Here is a 6,638-nt window from a genome sequence, read left to right as displayed (position 1 = left end):
AACCGAATGTGGTTCATCCAGCCCCAACTCTGTTCCAAAGGGATGTTGCTGAACGTATAATCTCCACCTGTCTCCCACTACATGGCCTTGCTCTATGGCAAAGAATCTCCATCTCCTGCTCACCCCATCTGCACTTTTACAGCCAGTGTGGAATGTCTTTATTTGATTCCGAAATAATAAACACCTATTAGAGATGTCAGCAATGTTTAACATCAGAATATATCAAACTGGCACTTCAATAGTCGTCCCAGGAAACAGACTCCTTTTCCAACCGTCCTCCTCCCTCTCACATTTGCAGAGCAGATGTCTTGACTAGAATGCATCAGGGATCCTGTCATCCAGGCAACGTGAGGGTGAACCCCAAAATGTAGACCCTTGATGACTGTTGGGCTTAGTATACATGACAATGTTTTAAGGACAAAAACACCAGCATGGTCTCATTAGAATGTAACAACAAGTGACATTGATGCACATTAATTGAATATTCGTTTATATTGTCACTTTCGGTGACAGATACTAATGTGTTACTGTAATGATGTATGTTCACTAATTCCACCTCCATATCATTTCCTGGACGGGATCCAAAATGATACATTTAAAAACTATAAAAAGACCACCCATTAAACCTAGATCCAGCCCCTTAAATATCCAATCAGACATTCTGATTCTGTTGGACCAGACAGTGCTGACGTCACAGCCTGTGAAGAGGTGGAGGCAGAGGGTAGAGGGGAGGGAGCGGATAGAGGCAGACGGTAGAGGCAGAGGTTAGAGGCAGAAGGAGAGCAGAGTAGGGCAGAGGCTAGAGGGGAAGGCAGAGGCAGAGGTAGAGGCAGAGGTAGAGGTAGAGGCGCGTAGAGGCAGAGGTAGAGGCAGAGGTAGAGGCGGAGGTAGAGGCGAGGTAGAGGGGGTAGAAGGCAGAGGTAGAGGCGAGAGGTAGAGGCGAGTAGAGGCAAGAGGTAGAGGCGAGGTAGAGGTAGAGAGAGGCAGAGGTAGAGGCGAGGTAGAGGTAGAGGCAAGAGGTAGAGTTGGTTGGTTTCCCTGGACATTCATAAGGTGAATGCACAACTTGTTAGCTCGCTCTGGATATAGAGCGTCCTTGCCTAAATTGATCTTACAATGTTAAATGTACAATGTAGAGGCCAGAGGCGGAGGTAGAGGTAGAGGTGAGGAGAAAAAAATAGGGTAGGCATTAGGGGTGCAAGTAGAGTAGAGGTGGAGGTAGAGGTAGAGGCGGAGGGTCACGTGTTTTACTGCTCCAGCCGTGTTTGTCTTCGTCCCAAAAGGCTCCGATCAAAAGCAGTGGACCACGTAGGGATAGGGTGCCATTTGGGACGCCCCCTTTAAATCATCAGGTACAAGTAAAACAAACAGCTAGAGAGGGGCTGTTTAGTGTGGAGAGAAGGATCCAACTCCTGTTAATACGTGTTCATTAGTTTTAATGGCCTGTTGGCTCCTGTATGATACTAAATGGAAAAGAAAAGAACCATGCTGAGGCTAATCTAAATAAACTCAAAATCTCTCTCTCTCTCTCTCTCTTGCTCTCTCTCTCTCTCTCGCTCTCTCTCTCTCGCTCTCTCTCTCTCGCTTGCTCTCTCTCTCTTTCGCACTCATGCACACACTCTCCAAATGTATTTATCTCTCTGTAGCCCTCGCTCATCTCTCTATCACTCTCTCTCTCTCTCTCTCTCTCTCTCTTCCTCCCTCCATCCCTCTTCAGCTTGGACACAAGCAGACTAGACAGTGGTGTGTGGAAGGAGGGTGAGAGAAGAGAGACTGTATAGTTAGAATAGTTCTGCTGACTCTGCAATTTGTGGTTAAACTGGACCCACAGAACAAATGATTAAATGCATAAACCATGGTGAAGCAAGCTGAAGCTCCAGTGAACTGTATAATTCCAAGGGTAGAAAGGAAACTCCACTACTGTACTCTTGTAGTTAGTACTATGCTCCTCTCAAAGCATCTCAGACCCTTGTTTATGATGTCTTGCCAACTGCACACATGACAATGACCATATGAGTTGGCAAGACAGCACAAAGAGATCTGGGACCAGGCTTCTCACTTGGTGCCCAGAGCCCCAGACAGGCACATCTTGGACCCACCTGAGCCCAGAGAGAGGCCATGCAGGCCAGGCAGAGTGGTCCAGATGGCCCCCTGGGGAGAGGGGCCGGAACATAAACACACCACCACCAGAGAGAGACATGGCTGGTGGGCGGTGGGAGGGTGGCGGGGTGGCGGGGTGGCGGGTCAGGGACCAGCTAGCACCCGTTTATTTATGGACATGTCTGGGTCTGGGGCTCATGCTACCCCCTTCTCCCCCCTCCACCACAACACCAGGGAGATGAGAAGGAGAGGAGGAGAGGAGATAGAGAGAGAGAGAGAGAGAGAGAAGATGGAGAGGAGAGAGGGAGAGAGAGGAGAGGACAGCGAGGAGGACAGCGAGGAGAGGACAGAGACAGTACAGAGAGCAGAGAGACAGAGACAGAGAGAGAGAGAGAGAAGAGAGAAACGAGAGAGAGGATGAGGAGAGAGAGAGAGAGAGAGAGAGAGAGAGAGAGAAGAGAGGAAAGAGAGAGAGGGAAAAGAGAGAGGGAAGAGAGAGAGAGATGGAAAGAGAGGGAAAGAGAGGGAAACAAAAAGTTAATTACTTGACATATTGGAAAGAATTAACAAAAAAACTGACAAACTAGAAAGCTATTTGGCCCTAAAAGAGAGTACACAGTGGCAGAATACCTGACCACGTGACTGACCCAACTTAAGAAAGCTTTGACTATGTACAGACTTCATGAGCAAAGCCTTGCTATTGAGAAAGGCTGCCGTGGCAGACCTGGCTCTAAGAGAAACAGGCTATGTGCTCACTGCCCACAAATGAGGTGGAAACTGAGCTGCACTTCCTAACCTCCTGCCCAATGTATGACCAATATTAGAACACATATTTCCCTCAGATTTACACAGACCACAAAGAATTCGACAACCAAACCCAATTTGATAACTCCCATATCTATTGGGTGAAATACCACAGTGCGCCATCACAGCAGCAAGATTTGTGACCTGTTGCCACAAGAAAAGGGCAACCAGTGAAGAACAAAACACCATTGTAAATACACCATATTTATGTTAATTTTTAACTATTTGCACATAATATGACTTTGAGATATCTTTATTCTATTGGAACTTATGTGAGTGTAATGTTACTGTTCATTTTTGTTGTGTTTATTTCACTTTTGTTTATTATCTATTTTCACTTTCTTTGCAATGTAAACATATGTTTCCATGCTAATAAAGCCCTTAAATACAATTGAATTGAATTGAATTGAGAAGAAGAGAACGAGAGACAGAGACGAGCGAGAGACGAGAGAGAGCGAGAGAGCGAGAGAGAGCGAGAGGAGCAGAGGAGAGAGCGAAGAAAAGACAGAGAGGGAGGAGAGATGAGACATTTATACAGAAACAGATGATGGTTTCCATGGTCAATAAACACTTTAAAGGCCCAACCTACTGTTCACTGTAACCTATACACAGCAATGGCATGGCTGTGTGTTGTTCACATGCATATCCATTTAGATAGAAAACATGGTATGGGGTATGTGTTGAACTGTGAATTCAACACATACCATAAACATACCAACCATAAACACGTCGACGTTTGCCAGAGGCATTGGCTACAGACAACAACAATGGAGCGAGAATTCAGAGAATACACATGTACATTTACCGGTAAAGAGGCAAAGACCCAAACCCACTTATAGAACGTTATGTACTGTATGCCTAACCTGGATCCTATTGTTAGTGCACACCGTAGCAAAACGTTTTGCAACGGAACACGAAAAATAGGTTTTCTTATTGGACGAGTCCAGCTACTCCCTTAATGTTTCAGTCAGTTTTCCCCCGTTTTGGTGCCTAATGAACTGACTCAAGTCTCACTTTTAATCTTGCCGAGTCCGCCTCAATCTATTTCAGCTCAATCTAGGTTTTTACAAAGGGCTTTACAGCTTAATATCCCTGTCTACAGAAACCCAGACGTGTAAGTGTTTTTACCACCCCTGCACAGTTATTTTATGCCGGGGCCAAATGTCATGCTTTTACTGTACAGTACAGGGTAGGGAGAGAGAGATGAAGGAGAGAGACGTTTACTTTCAGTTTCAATACTTAAACCAGGGTCTGGTAACCTGGGAGACCCAATATACTGAAGTCAAACAGAGGTAGACCAGGCTAACTAGTCCTGTATTTGAGGCTATCCTATAGGATAGTCATGGGCCAGGTAGAACAGGCTAACTAGTCCTGTATTTGGGGCTATGCTATAGGACAGTCATGTTTATATGTGACCAAAGCCTGACAAGTTCCTGATCAGCACCCAGCTCATAAAACCTGACAAGGTCCTGATCAGCACCCAGCTCATAAAACCTTGACAGGTCCTATCAGTACCCAGCTCATAAAACCTGGAACAACCTGATCAGTACCCAGCTCATAAAACCTGACAAGGTCCTGATCAGTACCCAGCTCATAAAACCTGACACGGTCCTGATCAGCACCCAGCTCATAAATGATGTCACTTGGCAGACGCTGCTTTCTGAAGCGACAGTGGACACATGTTCAACATGTGATCCATGTGGGAATTGAACTCACATCCATGTTGTAAGTGCCTTGCTCTTACAGCCTGAGCCACACAGGACATATATGCTGCTACTCATGCAATGGGAAATCTGCAGCAGAGCCTCAGAAAACCCCTGATCACTCTGCTCATCTCTCCTCTGTTCTGACAGTGCTTCAACGAGGACGACACTACAGTACACTACAGTACACTACACTACGGTACACTACAGTACACTACATTACACTACGGTACACTACGGTACACTACGGTACACTACGGTACACTACATTACACTACGGTACACTACGGTACACTACAGTACACTACGGTACACTACAGTACACTACAGTACACTACGGTACACTACGGTACACTACAGTACACTACAGTACACTACGGTACACTACAGTACACTACAGTACACTACAGTACAGTACATTGCCTTACACAAAGCCTGCCAACTCATGTGTTTTATGTTCTCTTTCACAAGAACCAGAACAAAAACAAGTGGGGGAGTGTTCGAAAGCCAAGTTACACATTCAGCCAACCTTGTGGAAGGGCCCTGAAACCAACCCTCTGTTACATTTCTCCTTGTTTAGAGAAAATAATTGATTTCAGGGGAGTGTTTTGTCTTTTTCTCGTCTTAAGCTTATTTTGTGATGTCATGATATGCACATCATCCACATTAGAGGCACACACAAGAACATATTAGCATAAAAACATTTATATAACGATAACAAAAATATATCGTTTTTTATCGTGCAAAAAATATTTATTCACTTTATCGTCATGGCRGCAGGGACACATTAATTAGCTGTTAATGTCATTGAAGAAAGTGCCTACTTACGACTCTGATTCTCTATTCTAAGTGGGAATGTTCTTGTTCGTGATCGCACTATTTAATTCCAGCATGCGTTAAACTTGATCAGTGTAGTTAAGAAGAGCAATATACTCCAAACAGCTCAAATTAAGGGTTAGTGTGCGGAGACACACTGGTCAACATCCATGTGGACAGTCCGATTAATACATGCATATCCGCGCTCAAGCATATGCATGCACCTCACGACACATCAACGACGACACCTCGCCAAGAGCCCATCTATTCTATGTAACTGAGCCACCTACATCGTTAATTTAATCTGTCGCATCTTATGTTTCTTAGCTTGCTATCTCGCTAACGCTAATAAATGTCACACTGGGATTTGGACCCATAAACACAGCTGCTTTTGAGAAGCTAGCTCAGTTATTGGTATGAATCAGCAGACATCCGTGACAAAGTACGACGAAGAAGAGACCATCAGAGAGATGTGAGCTGACCGACAACGTGAGAGGAGAAAGAGAGTACGCGGGGCACGAGCATATGAGACGCAGAGAGACCGAAGAGGCGGAAGGAAGCAGAGAAGACCGAGATGCGAGTGGTAGAGAGTAGACGGTAAGGATGAGCAGAGAGACGAGGTAGTCACACGCACTCCGAATGCATGAGTGCCGAAGGCATTGAGAGATGTCGATGAGGCACGCTGTAGTGAAGAGACCTGAGATAAGATGACGTAAGCGGAGGGACGGGTTCGCCATTATCCATGAAAGGGGAGTTGTCTAGTTCATTAATCTGTCTCATTCATGCCACCTTACGAAGAGAACCAAAGAAAGCGTAAAAATCTACTGTCTCTAGCCTTGTTTAATAAGCTTCTCCAATCCAGCCTGTAGGGTATCTACAGAACATCCCACCGCATCAGTCAGAGCCTGTAAGCTTCGTGAAGCACACAAGTAGTGTCACACCATGCATATCTCACATCCATAATGTCAGGCGCATCTACTACCAATCCTGTAGGCATCTACAACCAATTGATCAGGTCATCTAGCAGGAGCCACATTGAGCTCGTTCAGCCAGCGCCTAGACTCTGACTCGTCAGTCGATAAGTGAACGCTACTTCTCATATATTTACGCACCCTCTGGTGACGGGGATCGTACAGATTGACACAGGCATCTACACCAATGGTCACAGCTTTTACAACCACTGGTCAGGGTCATCTAGCACACTGGTGCAGGCGC

This window comes from Salvelinus sp. IW2-2015, unplaced genomic scaffold, assembly GCF_002910315.2.
Source record: "Salvelinus sp. IW2-2015 unplaced genomic scaffold, ASM291031v2 Un_scaffold4110, whole genome shotgun sequence".
Taxonomy (NCBI): domain Eukaryota; kingdom Metazoa; phylum Chordata; class Actinopteri; order Salmoniformes; family Salmonidae; genus Salvelinus; species Salvelinus sp. IW2-2015.
The sequence above is the reverse complement of the archived record's forward strand: the minus strand, read 5'-3'. Positions refer to the sequence as shown.